Source organism: Condylura cristata, unplaced genomic scaffold, assembly GCF_000260355.1.
Source record: "Condylura cristata isolate star-nosed mole 26May11 unplaced genomic scaffold, ConCri1.0 scaffold00013, whole genome shotgun sequence".
In the NCBI taxonomy this organism is placed as follows: Eukaryota; Metazoa; Chordata; class Mammalia; order Eulipotyphla; family Talpidae; genus Condylura; species Condylura cristata.
Genome location: NW_004567114.1, coordinates 37,308,230 through 37,325,803, shown reverse-complemented (window position 1 = coordinate 37,325,803; position 17,574 = coordinate 37,308,230). Strand labels below are relative to the sequence as shown.

The 17,574-nt window shown below is 39.3% G+C and overlaps 1 protein-coding gene across 1 annotated transcript in view; it reads left to right on the top strand.

The window, feature by feature from the left end:
* GNG2 (guanine nucleotide binding protein (G protein), gamma 2) overlaps nt 1–17,574 on the top strand; it is a 117,218-nt gene that overhangs the window by 19,913 nt on the left and 79,731 nt on the right. The gene's annotated exons all lie outside the window — the stretch shown is intronic.

Below are 17,574 nucleotides of genomic sequence, written 5' to 3'. Positions count from 1 at the left end.
TATGTTGTCATAAATGTCTATCCAGTGATCTGCCTCCTGTCAGGCATACTAACTTGAGAGAACAGTAGTGTCTAACTTGTCGACCACTTTGCTGCTTGGTGTTGAGCAAGCATTTTGCATTTTTCAAAAACTTGATAAAAACTGTTGAATGAATGAATAAATGAGTGAATTCCAAATGATGAATATAAAAAACACATTGTTGTTGATCGCATGAGTTGTTCAACCTCAGGGAGGAGAAAACTGCGATGAAAGCGGGCTCTGCAGTTAGGGTTGGTAGAATCTGAGTAGATGCTATGGAGACCAGAGGAGAGCTCTAACTTGGTGGGGAATTTGGTGAGAAGCTTGCTGGATAAAGGGGCACTTGTGCTTTTATTTGAAGTCATAAATCAGAGAAGAAGGGGAAAAGCATTTTGAGTAAAAATAATCACATGTGAAAGTTCACAGAGTCCCCCACATCCAAACCATAGTGTGTTCTGAAAACCCTTAGAAATTTAGAGTGGTCACATTGTAACTGGGAAGTGGCAGACTAAAGAGATGCAGCTTGAGATGCAGGCTGATGAAGCTTGGGAAGGTGTGTCACACTCAAGAGTTTGGCTCCTAGTTTAGGCGGGAAGACAGAGAAAGCACATAATCATATATTTCCAAGGACATTTCCTTAGATTGCAGAGGGAAAGATAAACAATGAGAAAGTAATGGGAGACCAATAGAAATCATGGATTTGAAAATAATAGACCAGATGTAGAATATCTTGTGGAGTGGCTAATTAAAGATGAGAAACATAGAAAGGGAAGACAGCTAGAATAACTCCCAGATTTTTCTTTTGGGAGATCACATGGATGGTGATAACTAACTACAAATATTAGGAAGAAGGGAACAGTGTCAAATCTGTCTCACAGCCACAACCAGGTACAGTGCCCTGTGGGCTGTTCTTATGTGGCACAGAGCAGTAAAAATATCAGTCCAGGTTTTGTGTCCAGGAAATTGTCTGGTCCTTGATCACATGTTGTTGGGGGGCAGTACAGGCAGGACCTCAAAGGTGGGAGCAGCATCCGTGAGCAAAGATTCCTAAAAAAGGGGGGAAAAAGGGAGTGGGCACGAGGAAGACACGGGAGTCGGAGTTGGATGCAAGTCTTCCTATTCTGCACTTTGCAGAAGTTTATTTTATACATTAGCAAGCAGTGGGATGACATCAGCACATGAACTGGGCTGAGAGATTATAATCATCTTTTTCTCTAAGATTGTATTGCCTTTAGCTGAGATTATAACATTTATTATTCTTAAAATCAATTTATTAAAGTTAGGATAGGTATATCAATTTATAAAATTTAAGGCTAACATTGTTATATATACCACAGTGTTGATTGGCTAAAATAAAGTCCCTTTAATCCTTAAATGCTATTTAATGATCTTCATTCTCATTGAGACATCTTAGAGGGTAAAGTCAAGTGGAGGGCTAGGGTGGAGACTGGTTTGGAGATGAGAAAGAGGATAAAGTGAGGTCTGGGGCCAAGGTGAAGTTGTGAAAGAGAGTAAAGTAAAGTTGAAGACTAAGGTGGAGAAGTTTTCTGGTAGATAAATCACTAAGGGAGATAGTAAGATTCCTCCTTTAAAGACTAAGCAATAAAAGCTTAAGAGAGTTGTGTGATAGGATTTGGGTTCTCGTCTGGGCAGTAAAAGAACTTTAAATATTTTTTTAGCATGCTGTAATACTGCCTTGTCTTACAACATTGATTTTGTTATAATTACTTTTATTAATCAACCAGTTGTAATATTATTTTTTGCTTTCTAGAGGAATTTCCTGTCTTGGGGCAGTGCTTGCTCGCCTGAGCCAGGCAGCGCCTTATGAGGCCAAAGCAATACGGTTGCAAGCTGATGGTTGCTTAGAATAGTTTGATATTACAAAAAAGGGAAGGCATAACATAAGTTAGCGTGGAAATTCTGATTTTTTCAGAGCATTTCCCTTCCGTTTGGAATTTGTCTGTCAACAGAAGTTGCATATAGCTTGTGTCAGGAAATCACTTAAAATACTAGTAGGCAGACCTTATCCAGTTGAATAAGTATCCCTGAGGGAGGGACTTGAACATCTGTGTTTTTTAAGAGCTTTCCAGGTTGAATCTTTGCTCTAGAAATGATTAAAAGAAAGATGTGCTTGTGTATATGGGGGTGGGTGTGGTATGTGTGTGTGTGTGTGTATGTGAGCACATGCATACACTTTTAAGACCTTAGGTTGCTTTTGCTATTCTGTAATGCTGGGCTTTTGGAGTTAGGTATATAGTATCTTACAGGTAAGGGTTGACCGTATCTGCATTCTACCAAATATTATCTGTGCTGAAAAATGCTATATAAGTATATATTCTTCGGTGTTGATGTTGATTTTTTATGCTAGTAAATGTTCTTAAAATATTCAAATAAATCCAATCAGAGTTTCTTGGTGGAGGTTGCTAGCATGTTGATGGGACAGTTGGAGAATTCTTTATCATGTGTTTGTGTATCCTTGTCTCTGGCTCACAAAAGCCCAGCGGTATCTTCCAGTCACTGTGGTACACAGTGTGACCTAGGGAACAATCGTTGAGAATCACTGCATCTTAGCATGCAACTTTAAAGAGGTTATTTGGCATTTTTCTACTCTCACCTGAAATCATTTTTGCTGCATGCAAAATTAATGGGCTTGGTTATGCTCAATGATTCCTTATGTAAGCAGGCTCTGTGTCAACAAACTAAAGAAAGAAACTAAGCAAAGTAGGCATGTAAAAGAAAGTACTGTTTTGTAGTGTTGGAGGGATTTTGAGCATATTTGCTCTAGTGCTAAATCTATTTTTTTAAGTTTATATGGAGAAACAGATTAAACACAACGTAAGAAATGGTCAAATATCGGTGCTTAAATATTATGGAGGCATCCTGCAATTTGAGCAGCAGCAAGACACAGTCTTTTCCTGTTATTGCTTTAATAACAGATGATCACAAATACAGTAGCTTAAACCAACACAAATTTATAATCTTACAGTTCTGCAGATAAGATTCTGTAGGTAAAGTATCTACAGATCTGCATATCTTTCCTGAGACTCTTGGGGAACAGTTCATTTCCTTGCCTTCTTTGGCTTCTAGAGACACCCTTTCTCCATTTTCAGAGCCATCAACAATGCAGTTGTCACATCTTCTAACTCTAAACTCAGTCAAGAAAAGTTCTTTGATTTTGAGAACCCCTGTGATAAGATTTGGCACACCTGGATAATCCATCATAATCCCCCTATCTCAATGTCCTGGATTTAATCATACATCAAAGTCCCTTTATCCATGTAAGGTTACATATTCATAAATTCTAAGGATTAGGGCTTGGACCTATTTGGGAGTGTTTATTCTGCCTACTTCAAGTAAAAAGGATCAATTGTTCAGAAATGTCTCAAGTGGTAGAGGTAGGATTATCTGACATTTCATTGTATAGGGTTGAGAGGATGTAGCTTCCTGAGCTGATGAGGCAGGCCCTCATCTTAACACTGCAAATCCTATTACGTAGATGCAGGCACTTGTGGCTTTGGGTTTTCTTGGAGTGATCATCATTGGAGAAAGTGAATAAGTTGAAGTCCAATGTCACCTTTCCCGGTCAGACTTTTTGGTACCACGGTGTGGTCCCTGGAGAATGTGCTGCTTACAGTATTTCTCCAACTTTAGAGAGTTCACCTATAGTGCATGGTTCCCAGATCTTTAAAAGGCACCAAAGAAATGTGAGATTTTTATTTCATACTGTTACATCTGCCTGTTGTAGTAAACTTTGTTTATTAGACTCTAAAATATGAAACTGGAGGGAGAATAATATTCTGAAACTTTACTGTAGTGATATTTATTATAGTTAATTTCTAGAAATGATGTAATTTCCTTTAGATAATAGGTAGGTCATCCCCACAAAGTAAGAAAGCACTTATTTCTGATAAGGGAAATTGATTACTGTGTTAATTTTTGAAAACCAGAATTTTGGTAGCATGTCCCCTTCCTACCCATGTCTGTCTACTTCAGGAATTCAGACCTAACTAGTAGGGTAACTGTCCCGATTTGTCTGAGACTGAATTAGTTTCCTAGGACATGGGACTCTCAGGGCTAAATCTGGGAGAGTCCAGGGAAAATCAATTCAGTTGGTTACCCCAGAGGTTAGTAAACGGCTCTGGGAGAAAGTGGCAGTCTTGTCAATGAATTGTTAGGGTAGAAATTTTGGTCGAACTAAAGACCCTCCCCACCCCCAGGTTTGGGTTGACAATAGGGGTGGATATAACTGCCATATGTATCTGTATCCATATGTATATATTTGCCCAAACCAACTTAAAATAATAATAATAATAACCTAGAAAGAACTAAGAAGAACCAGCCACATTTATGAAATGTTACATTTCATAATGTTACAAGCCTACCTTTTCCTTTCTCCAGAGACTCCTGCACGCTGCTTCTGAAGATCACAGCTTTAATAACTTTGTTATTGAGGACCACAGGAACTCACTGAATCTTTCTGTGTAGCAGCATGTGTGGAAAGTGTAAACCTGGAGATTGCTGGTGCAGCACAGAATTCCTTAGATTAAATCTTGTATTTTATAAAATAAAATTGAAATTTTCAGCATCCCTCTTAACCCCACCGCCAAAAGACTATTCAAGGCTAGATTAGTATTAGGGAGGCTACTTTGACTGCCTGAGGCGGGGGCGGGATTTGACTGAACCTTCTAAGAACTTGGTTCTTCCTGACCACCATGTGGTAGAAGAGGAGCTCCTCACCTGGGTCCTTCCTACCTGCTTCCCTAATACCCTCTTTGTGTCATCCATTCCAAAGCGACTGGGAGGGTGAGTTTCATTCCTTACGTTTGTCATTTTTTTTTTTTTTTTTAGATTTTTATTCTCTTAGCTATTGGGACTACACTATATACACCAAAATCCCTTTTTGACTCCCTTCCTTCTAGGACTACCAGTCCCAGTGCCATTTTGTTAATGAGCCTCATCTCTTCTTGGAACCATGGCTCTGTGTGTATGTGTATGTTAGTTGAAAACATAAAAGCAAATCAAATCCTAATTCTATAATTTAAACTCAGATTCTTGTCCTTTTCCAAATGAGAAGTCTGAGAGTGCTACATGTATGGAAATTCTTTGGGGACAATAGAAATTCTTGGATTAGATGTAGGTGATGCCTGCATAACATTGTCAATTTAGTAAATGCCTTTGAAGCATACCCTGTAAAATGGTTAACTTTGTTATGTGAATGCAATCACAATTAAAAAAAAATTGAGCTTCAATTTTTTTTTAGACTTATTTATTTGTGCATACAGAACTGGGGTACAGGCCAGAGGCTCAGGGGCGGCCAGAGGCTTCACCAGAGACAGAGTGGGGAGCAGAACAGGCAGATCGAAGTAGTACACCGCTGAGGGGAGCCGCGGAGCGGGCCAGGAGAGGTCTGCCTCGCCGTGTGGTCACCTCCAGGGGAGGCGGGAATCGAACTCATGCGGAAGTGGCTTAGCTTCATAGTGCAGTGCTTTAACCTGCTGTGCCACCAGGGAGGGCCTGAACTTCAATTTTAACTTTTGGAAGAGGTTTCATCTAGTTTGATAGTCAGGTTAAATTTCTAATGCAAAAAAAAAATGTTTTTCTGCCTTGTTTCATGGCTGAGAGATGATATTGTTACAGGGTAGCCCAGAATGGACTGGGTGGCCTGTCTGTGGGGCCTCACCCACGTGCTCACAACTCAGTTACACTGCAGGTACACACAAAAGTGTCAATTAGGGATTTATTTACAAAAGGGGAAAGGAATAGGAAACAACCCAGGGAAAGAGAAGGAAACAAAGTAAGTGGAATACCTTACGGCTAGGCTGACTGAATACACCAGGCTGAACACACCAAGTCACGCAGTCCAGAGAGCTGTTTCCCCAGCAAGAGAGCCAGAGCGAGAGCCCACGAGATGCAATCGCACCCTATTTATCCCCCCAAAATGTCCCAGAATCCATTCTTGTTAGCTCCACCCTGGGGTCCTGCAGTTGTGGTTTTCAATCACTGGAGTAGTGTCTAGTGTCCAGAAAGCTGGAGTAGGGAGTGGAGTCCATAAGACTGCAGAGTTCTTTTAGGACATCCTTCCCCTTAACAATATTTGTACTTAAAAGTGTCTGCAAAGCAAATCTAAGGAGGAAACTCAAAGGGGCGAAAGAGGAACATCAATGAGAGTTAAGACACTAGTTGTTTATTTTTAAGATGTGTAGTTTTTGTTAGGTTATACTTTGCAAAACTGACCACAATAAAAAATGGTTTTTAGATTTAACAATTGAAAACACTAAACATTCTTCCACCTCTCAGGGTAGAAGTTGCTGGTCAGCTAGGTTGGAAAGTTTTTTAATTTTGTAGCATGTATAATTGGATCTGATAACATGAAGAGTGCAGATGTGGTAACTTTAGTGAAATATAAGCAAAGTAACATATTTAAACATGAAAATATCTTTTATTAAATATCCCCTTGGAGGTCCCCCAGAAAGGATCAAAATCTGATGGGGATTTGTTTTAATGGATGACCACATAAGGATCCATGCATAATTTTTGGCTAAATTATGAAACGGTAAGTCTGTTGATTCCTTCTAGATTTAGAGATGACCATTTTGACCTTTCTGCAGAGTTGTAACTAGGCAACCAGGACAGTATTTAGCCAGTGCACAGCATCCCAACTTCATGCTATTGCGTCATTAAAAAATATATATATAATATTTAAGCCTGTCTTTTAGCTTTGTCATATGCTGCCATGTAACCTTGAATTTCTTAGAAAATATGATACAAACCCCACCAGTAAAATAGAATGGTTCTTAGGAGCTTAGCATCCTGTGATGTTAATGCGTGTGCTTACAAAAACAGCCGAGTTAAAAAGTCACATGACCTGAACTTTATAATTGGGGAATTAAGAAGGTAGGTTTTTGGTGTGGGAAGGTGTGAGACTTGAAAGCCAGCAGGTGGTAATGAACATTCCTCGCAATGTGCTTAATGGAATCACAGAAATGAAATCTGGTTTTTATTCTAGTGATGCTGATTTTTCTTTGCTAGCTAAGGAGTGACTAAAAACATCAGGGTGGTTCAATGAACAAGGACTTATTGAAAGCTTTGTATGTGTCAAATACTATACTAGGCCTATAATACATTCCTTTTCTCTGATGACCATACTTTTAATATTTAATTAGTTTTTTTATTAAGTTGTGTGTGTTTGTATATAAATTTTAAAATTCATGTTGTAGAGATAGGTATAAATGAAAGGTAGAAGTTTCTTTCTGAACACCAAATTCTAATCCCATCTCCTTCAGGTAAGCACTATTATTTGTTTCTTGCATATCTACTAGTATATTTCCACCTCCTGGTGAACTTGCATTGAAAAAATGAGTCGGATATGTACCATTAATCCATCTGTTCATAAACTTCTCTTTTGGACTCAACCTTTTCATTTTGAGATGCTGTTTGATGCTTTTCTTTGAAATGTGCCTTTTAAACTAACAGTAAAATGTCAGAACCAAAGTGGTGGTGATAAAGGGAGCTGATGGTAGGGAGAACTACAACGAAAGAATATTAATGTGTAATTTTAGCCTTCAGAAAAGTTACATATGGAATGTAAGCATAAGCAGTAACCCTTAAGGTCGTCCTTTGCCGTTCATTATCTCTCTTCTTCCTTTTGATAACCTTGTGATTCAGGAACTTCTAATTGACAAAGGAAGGGTTTGTTCTTCACAGAGGTTGTAACTTGCCTGTGAACACAGACTATAGGTGTCAGGGTCAGTACTAGAAATTGAGTCTTCTTCCAAGTGTTGGTCCAGGCCACACTGGTAATGACTGTGGGGAAGAGAGAATCATAGTCGTGACACCTTCATGGTTTCTGCAGGCTGACTGGAAAGTGAAGGGGAAGAGTTCTGAACATGCCATCTAAAAGATCTGATTATCAAGTCAGTCAGATCCTGCCCCTTGGGCAAGTTGCTTAATGTAGTTGTATAATCTAGGGTGTGTGGTTAGTTCCTCGCGGTTTCCTCAGTGACTATTCCTGTTTTGTTTGTTTATTTGGGTGATACTGAAGGTAGGGTTGGAGACTTGACCCAAGCTTTGGAAGTCATAATATTTCATCCCCTGTCCACAGGAGCTGTCACCAAGTGTGGACACGGTTCCCAATAGAGGCTAATAGGTTCTTCCTCTGGAATTTCCAACTCAAGCTGAGGAAGCTAGTTTAGTTCTAGTGTCAAGGCAGTAAGAATCATGTCGGGCCATGTTTCAGTCTGCACAGAGCATGAGCTCCCGTGCACATGTGAAGCAAAATAGACCATGTGTAAGGAGAGAGTAGCAAGTGGAGTCATCAGTCCAGTTGGTGCTAGCCAGGGCACTTCCATTTTTTTTACCTAAGCTCATTACAAGGCCTGCTTGATAGCTCCAGGCCTTAGTTTCCTCAACTATAAAGTGGGGTTTATAATATTTCCCCCTCTATATTTGAATTTACTGTAAAGATCAGTTGAGTAATGAGTTGGAAAGCACGTTGTAAATTGTAAAATGTTGTGCAATTGCAAGATGGTATTATTCATTGATAAGTTCCATTGAGCTCAGAAAAGTTGGAAGAATAAAATTACCACTCATTGGGAAACTAAGAAGTGAGAGCTTTGTAAGAGCCATCTGTTATGATACAGAATTAAATGGAAGCTGGCAGAATCCCCCAGATTTTCTTCTGATATCCCCTTTCAAACACTCTGTAAGTATCTGATAGATTCTCACAATAAATGCAAGGATAAATCTGACCTTGTTGCCTCAGGTTAATTCTTTGGGTTTCTCTTTTTACCTGTGGTTCTAAGTTTCTAATGGTTAGCAAGTACACAGATAACACACAAACTAAAACCAGACAAAAATGTACAAAGTACCATAAATATTTCAACTTTTTCACTTAAAAGAGCTTTACAAATTCATGCAAAGTGACATTTTGGTGTTATCAGAGAAAAATCATCAAAGAAAACTAACCTTTAAAGTAGTTATTCTAGTAGATATACTTCACTTGAGAATGACATAGTTGGAAGTAATTCTAGAAATGGGAAGTTGGTTCTTTTGGGTGTAGATGAATCAAGATATAGCTTTTCCCTTATGAACTTTTATCTGTGATATGAGTGCCAAGTAATCATAATCTACTTGAGATCATAACGTATGCATGATACAGGAAGCATCACTCCACGTTATGGCATTTTTCACTTTATATGATAATACCTCTCAATGAGGGAAAACAGATGGTACCTCTGAAATCTGTTCTCACTCTTAGATTTGCCATTTAGGCAGTTTTATTGTAGCAAACATCTCTTTCATCAATCTGACAATTACAATCCAAAAAAAGTAGTTTGAAGTCTCAATCTAAGTAGAAGAGCATATGCAAAAAGATGGAAGGCCCCATGGAAATATGATTTGTAAGGATGAAGAAGCATTCTGTGGCAACTTGAAAATGTTTCACATTTCTCACATTTTAAAATCTGATAAATGTATCTGCTACCCTCCACTATTGTAGTAAATTTTGTGAACATGTCTATGGCCTCATATCCTCACCAGTGCAGTAAGGTCGAATGAGTTCCTCTCCATACCTCACCCATACATTGTTTATCTTTGCCTTGGCTTGATATCAACCCTGTGAATGTCAGTGTTTTTTCACATAGACTTGGAATCAGTTCATTTTTGGAATAAGGCATGCTTGTAGATTGCAAGAGAAAAAATCATCTACATTGGAAACAATCATTCTCAAATTTATTAATTTTAGTGAAACTTCATAGTGAGAATATTTACAAGATATTTATAAGATATTTATAAGATATTTACAAGATGTGGACAAAGTATAGGGGAGCTGCAAGAGAGAGGGAGATAGGGCCCTTCTCCAGGACTGCCTTATCCACCTTGGCCTGAGGTGGGCTTGCGAGAGAGGGCTCCTGAGAGGAGCTATGGTCTCCAGGAAAGCAGTGCAACCAAGATACAATGACCTGTAGGCAGAGATCTGGGGAAGGAAGTGTGGGGAAACCCTGAAATGATTCTCCTTGCTCTCTCTGATCTGCTTATTCTCCTTATGGGCCAAGCCCAACTGGAAGATAAGAAACAAGTCAACCTACTGCTATGCCCATGCAATTTAGTTTCCTAGGCAAAGAGCTAAGTGGAAACAATTAGAAAATAGATTTGGAGGGAAACATGGAAGCCAACCAGCATAGTGTAACCATCATTATGAAAGTCTCACTTGAAAGAAATAGTCCAGCATCTTCCCTCCAGGTCCATCTACTTTGAAAGAAAAATGTTTTAGATCATCTTTCATTTTTTATAAATTTTACTTAGGTCCTCCCTGGTGGCGCAGCGGGTTAAAGCACAGCGCTGAGAATCTAGGGCCGCTTCCGCATGGGTTCAATTCCCGCCTGCCCAGGGGGTGACCACATGGCGTGGCAGACCTCTCCTGACCCGCCCGCTGCTCCCCTCAGCGGTGTGCTTCGTCGATCTGCCTGTTCTGTTCCCCACTCTGGTGAAGCCTCTTACTGCCCCTGAGCCTCTGGCCTGTACCCCAGTTCTGTATGCACAAATAAATAAATCTTTAAAAAAAAATAAATTTTACTTAATCAAGGTCTTAGCCCAATTCAAATGGGTCCAGCTACAACAGTGGTGTTAGGCAGAGTTCCATTGTTTGTGTGTTGAAGGATGATCTGGTGAAGGTACAGAGGAGAGGAAAGCACACATGTGCTTGTTGAGTGATGGAATGGAAACTTCCATTTATATAACAATTGAATAGTCCACATTCTTGTGCCTCCCATAATCTAAGCAGTGACTATTGCCCCAAAGGAGTGCCATGCCCCACTACTGGGTTGAGTCTTCAGTTTTTTGTTCTGTCCAGTTTGCTTTTAATCTCAGAGGAATTATTTGCACTCCTTTGACCCAGGTCCAGGATTACTTACCTTGGTCTAAATCCAGGTTAGACATCATTCTGATCCACTGAGTCAGATAAAACCCTTAAATAACATATAATGATAGGCAAAAGAAAGCAAATATCGGTTAGGGCCTTAGAGCACAAAGCTCTTCTATGTTCCAGAGAATTCCTTGATTTTGGAAATTTTGGTACCCAGGCACTTCAGTGAAAAGAGTTGGTTCTGTAATACAAACAGTAAAATAGCCATGGGCTTTGGATTTAAGAAAATGAAGCCTGAGCTCAGCACTCTCAAGTTTCTTCACACCTAAAATGAGAATGATTTGACTATTTACTAAATTATTTGAAACTATATATGCAAAACAAAGGCATTGTGTTTCCCACACATTTCAAATGTTTTGAGGGACCTGCACTCACTTTTAAAAAGTGGTTTATTGGGCCCTCCCTGGTGGCACAGCCGGTTAAAGCACAGCACTAAGAAGCTAAAGCCATTTCAGCATGAGTTCAATCCCCGCCTGCCCCGGTGGTGACCCACATGGTGTGGCAGACCTCTCCTGACCCGCCCGCTGCTCCCCTCAGCAGTGTATTTCATCTATCAGCCTGTTCAGCTCCCCACTCTGTCTCTGGTGAATCATTTCATCACCCCTGCACCTCTGGGCTGTACCCCAGTTCTGTATTTATAAATAAATAAAATCTCTAAAAAAAAAGGTGATTTATTTATTTATGCATACAAAAGCTGGGGTGTAGGCTAGATGAGGGGTCAGGAAGGAGGCTTGAGAAGATTCACCAGAGACTGAGTGGGGAACGGCAGAACTACTGAAATACACCGCTGTGGAGAACAGCCGGAGAGACAGGAGGGGTCTGCTGAGCCATGTGGGCCAGCTCCCTGGCTGGGGATCGAATTCATGCTGCAGTGGCCACTGATAGCTTCATAGAGCTGAGACTTAACCCCTTGAGCCACCAGGGAAGACTTGTACCCACCTTTTTTAAAAAGCATGTTTATTAACAGCCTTATTGAGATGTAATGGATACATAATAAATAATGTGTATTTAAACTTGATGAATTATTACTTTATACACACATGAAACAATCACTAAAATCAAAATAATGATCTGTACCAAGGCATCCTCAGTCACTTCTCAGCCTTTTGGCTAAGGTCAAGTGCAAAGTTATCCTCCTGCCCAGTAATGAGCTCTCCTGCTCATCCCCATCTTCAGGTAACAACTGATTTGCTTTTTGTCACTGTAGAAGAGCTTTTGTTTTCTAGAATTTCACAGATGTGCAATTGTATACTTTGTGTTAATTTTCATATTTTCATCCAGTTTCTTCTGCTCAGCATAATCATATGGAATACATTTATGTGGTAAATATTGATACTTTATTCTTGTTACTGAGCATTATTTTGTTGCATTGGTATACTATAATTGCTTTACATTTCAGTTATGTTTTAATTTCCCTCCTTTCTTCTGTATTAATGGTAGAAGAGAAAAATTTTCGTATTTTCCATTTCACTATGGCTGACATCTCAATTAACATGTTAAGGAGTAATACATTTTACAAAAATTGGATATAAATGTAGATATAAGCATAATTGTGTTTATTAATCCCTGGCTTAGGTTTAGTTCTAAGTTGTTGTTCCTCCTACTTTCTTTCTTTCTTTTTTTTTTTTTTTTATATTTGAAGAGAAAATTTATGAGAAAGAGACAGGAGAGGGAAAGACATTTGCATAGGCACAAGCGGTCTGGAAGAGCTGCCCTGAAAGGACAGATTTGCAGGGGAAGAGACCTGCATGGCTGCAGGTGGGCAGTCTTAGGAGAGCGGCCTCCCCTGAGGGCGGTCAGTGCGGAGAAGTCGTGCCATGGTACAGGTCATGGGCAGGCAGGAGCTGCTGCCCTGCTGAGGAAGAGAGTGGGTGGGAAGAAGCACCTGCATAGACACAGGTGGGCAGAGGAGTGACTGCCTCCTGCTTTCTTTACCATAATTAAGTAGAGTGGAGGAAACAGCCTGAATGTCCGTCAGCTGAATGGATAAAATTGGTGTATTTCCATACAGTGGAATATTATTTGTCATTAAAAATGGAATCAAGTACTGATTCATGCTTTCCAAATGGCTGAACCTTGGAACATTGTGCTGAGAAAAGCCAGACACGGTAGGACACATGCTGTGTTGACAGTCACTAAAGTGGCTAGATTGGCAAATCCCTGAGACAGAGACTAGATTAGTGGTTGCTGGGGCGGTTATGGGGAGGAAGAAATGGGGAGTGGGAGCTAATGGGTAAAGGTTTTGTTCTGAGGATGCTGAAATGTTCTAGAATTTGATAGTGGTTGCTGAATATATAGCTCTGTGAACATTCTAAAAATAAGGAAAGTATTTAAAATAAGGAAAGTATTTAAAAGAGTGAATTTTAGGGCCTCCCTAGTTGCCAAGGGCTTAAGTCCCAGCACTGGGAAGCTATCAGCAGCCACTGCAGCATGAGGAGTTCAATCCCCCACCAGGGAGCTACCCATATGGCACAGCAGAGATCTCCTGTCTCACCCGTTGCTCCCCTCAGCAGTGTATTTCAGTCAGTTTGCCAGTCAACCCCACTCTGCCTGTCTCTGGTGAATCTTTCACAGACACACCCACACCTTTGTCCTACACTCCAGCTTCTGTGTTTATAAACAAATAAACATTTTAAAAATGAGTGAATTTTATTATAAGCTCACGCTATTTCAATAAAGCTGCTGTTTTTAAAAAGCAATCTGCAAAACTTTGGGGAAAAACATTCAAGAGCAATTAAATTTCCCTTTTTTTTTTAATTTGCAAAAGGGATCATTTAAAGCTATTTACCTCATTGATCTCCTACACCTGCCTTTCTAGGTCTTGGGCACATAGTGGAACTTTCTAGCTTTTTAGGAGCTAAAAATGTCACTTATGCTGATAAAGCATTTTTGGGAAGGTGGTTCAGTATCGTTGTTTTGGTCAACTTGAGAGGATAAAAAGAAGATAAAAAGTCCTTTGACTTTTTGTCTTTTCCTTTCTTTTTAAAAATAACATGTATTCGAATCGTCTAATCACCCTTTCCTCTAGCTTTAGTTAACTAGATACAGGATATCCTGTCAAGTAAAGCATCTTAGCTAAGTTGAATGATTTACAAACTCCTAACAGCAGTAGATAGAATAGTAAGTAGAAATCCAAGTACTCAAAATAATCCTTGGAAAGGAAAAGAAGTCAGAAGTTCAGAATTAGTACAACTCTGGCTTCTAGCAGCTGTGGAGGATGAAAATAAGGGCATACTTCCTCCTTTTCTCATTGGCTTCCTTCACCTGGTGAAACACTGCCTTGTTTAGAACGCTCTTAGCTGCTCAGCTGCTGTGAATCAGGACTGACACTGTACTATCTGGAAATGTAGCTCCTCTGATCTGCGCCCAATGAATGTGTTTCTCAGTCGCTCACGATTTATCGTTGAAAAAAAGCACTCAACAATCTTACTAGCCAAGATTTTGAGTCTTGGTGTCATTTAGTTTAAATCACAAAGAGAAAAAAAGATTATTAACCCAAGATGGAAGTGAAAAACCGTGTTCTCAACTCTGAAATCTAACCTCTGTTTTTTGGTGTAAATTAGTAAATACAGTTTTCTAAAGGTGACTAAAAATTGGCAGTGTGTGTTTGCTTTGAGTTTCCTGTTACTCCAATTCTAAGTGCACTACAGAAACTTACATAGAATTTGCATTTTACTCATATCCTGGGCTCACATGGACCCCAGGGATATTCCTTAGACTGTTAGTCTAGAAACAGTCTTTTCATTTATGTATTAAACCTCTACAATGCAAAATATACCTGAAAGAGGGTTAAATGGCTTCTCTAATAACAAAATGAACCCATTTTGTTATAAGCAGGGGCATGATTTTAGATTCTGTGTGTGTGTGTGCACGAAAGTACACGTGTAAACATGCTATTCATCAAAAGAATAGATGTATATCCATACACATTAGGGGCAAATTTTAAAAACACACACATCATTCCCTCTCTTCCCTTCCTGGCCACTCCCCCTGCCCAGAGTTACTGAGAAAGAACAGCTTGAAAGCCCTCTATTGGCCTCTCCCTGGGCCCTTTTCTTCTTTAGCCTCCTTCCTAGAAAGCTGTAGCCTGGACTTCGTATGTGTCATTACTGTTTTTCTTTATATTGTTTAGTGTTTCCTATCCTTGAAATGCAATCTTTTACACTGGCTTGTTTTTTTAACAACTTTTAAGTTGATTTATCCAGGTGGATGTGTACAGTTCACTCATTTTACCACTGTATTTTATACTAATCATAGTATGTTAATTCCTATATGAGTTTTGTTTTTTCTCTGCATGAAATAGACTTTGGAGTTAAGATGCTAGGTAACAGACTATGCAATGTTCAGTTTTACTTGGTAAAACCAAATTGTTTTGAAGTCTTTCCACCAATTTACTCTCCATCGGCAGCAGAAAAGTGTTCTTGTTGCTCTACTTATCAGTACTTAGTATTCTCCAAATTTTCATTTTTACTGGTTTTGTTGCAGATATAGTCTGAAGTCCCTTTTTTCAATGCCACTCATATACTTTAGTTTTAATTTATTATTATATTTTAAGTTTTTTACATCATTCTTCATTTTGTGCATTTTCCATCTCAGTTGTAATCCTCATGGTGAAATTCCATTTTTTTTAAGAGTAAATAATTGGCACTTTTTCATTTTTAATTATCTTGATGAAAGATATATGGAAATAAATCGGGTTTTGTTTATTGTATTTGATAAAGTTAAGTGAACCATTGCTCTAGATTCTGCTCCTAGATGTATGTTTTCAAGTAATATCCAGCTTAGAGTCTTGTTTCTTTTCTATATTTTCAAGAAATAGGTCTAATATGCAAAGTTTTAACAAACAGAATGATTCAGAGGTTTGTGGAAAAGTTTATTTTACCATTCTTATCCCCTTCACACCCCCCTCCAAGTATCCAGTGTTACTGTTCTGACATATCATTTTATGTTTTTTTCATACTCATAAATATGTAACAAGTATAGAGACTTTTGAGATCAACATTTTATTACATCAGAAACAGTTGCGTATCAGCAATGTCATACAGTTCAACAATTTTATTCATTTGTACATACAGAACTGGGGTACAGGCCAGAGGCTCAGGGGTGGTGAGAGGCTTCACCAGAGACAGAGTGGGGAACAGACCAGGCAGATCGACGAAGTACACTGCTGAGGGGAACAGCAGGCTGGTCAGGAGAGGTCTGCCACACCATGTGGTCACCTCCGGGGCAGGCGGGAATGGAACTCATGGGGAAGTAGCTTTAGCTTCTCAGTGCAGTGCTTTCACCCACTGTGCCACCAGGGAGGGCCACCCATGCATTATTTTGAGGATTTTTCAAATATAAGCATTGCCATGCAATTATGTCTCATGACAGATGTCACATCCCTCCCTCCCCCCTTGTAGGTGTGGATCTGACTCCCACGTGCTAATGATTATGTATACCTCTACCTGAGGTATATTTTATATTTGGGGTGAGATATGAACATGTATAAGACTGGCTATAATTAATGTTCTTATAAATATAGTCAATCTGATGATATAATTTACTTTTAAGATTCCCTTTTATCTGCTGATATGAAATGTCTCCTTAGTCGTACAGTATTTTATGTAAACTTGTATCAATTACTGTACCTTATATTTTCCGGATCTATTTTCTGTTCTTGTGTGTGTGTCCAATATGATACCATTCTGATTATAATAGTTTTATTTTAGGTTTTAATACTTAGAAGAGCAACTGAGTCTCATTTCCTTCTTTTTCAGTATTTGTTGGTATTGTTGGGCATTTTTTAAAAAAGATTTATTTATTTGTGCATACTGAACTGCGGTACAGGCCAGAAGTGCAGGGGCGGTGAGAGGATTTACCAGAGACAGAGCGGGGAGCAGAACAGGCAGATGGACGAAGTATACTGCTGCGGGGAGTAGCGGGCGGGTCAGGAGAGGTCTGCAGCGCCATGTGGATCACCTCAGGGGCAGGCTGGGTTCAAACTCAAGCCAACGTGGCTTTAGCTTCTTAGTGCTGTGTTTTAACCTGCTGCGCCACCAGGAAGGGCCCTTATTGGGCATTTTGTCCATGAAACATTAAGTTCATTTTGTTACAATTTAAAAACGGAGAAACAGCCATTGGAAAACTCTGATTAAAACTATTGAAATCATGTTAATTTGGAAAAGTTCATTTTTTTTTTCAGTTTTTTCATCCAAGAAAGATGATTCTCTATTCAAGTCTTATTTTATGTCCGTTAAAAATATTTTATAGTGGTTTTCAGATAGATACTGAGTTTTCTTTTAAAAACGATTTGTAGGGGGCCTCTCTGGTGGCCTAGGGGTTAAGTCTCAATACTATCAGTGCTATTACCTCTTCTGCCTGAGTTCAATCCCTGGCACAGAAGACCTGATGCTCTCCTTAGCAGTGTATTTCAGTGGGTCCACCTGTTCTGTTACCCACCTGTCTCTGGTGAAGCCCCTTGACCCCAAACCTCTGGTTTACACCAGATTATTCAACACAAAAATTTATACACACACACACATATATTTCTAGGTATATGATTTTGTTTCTTTTAGAATTGGCATTTTTGTTAAATAGCTGGATGTCAGACAAATATAAAAACAAATAGCTTTCCTTCTGTTAATGCTAAAACT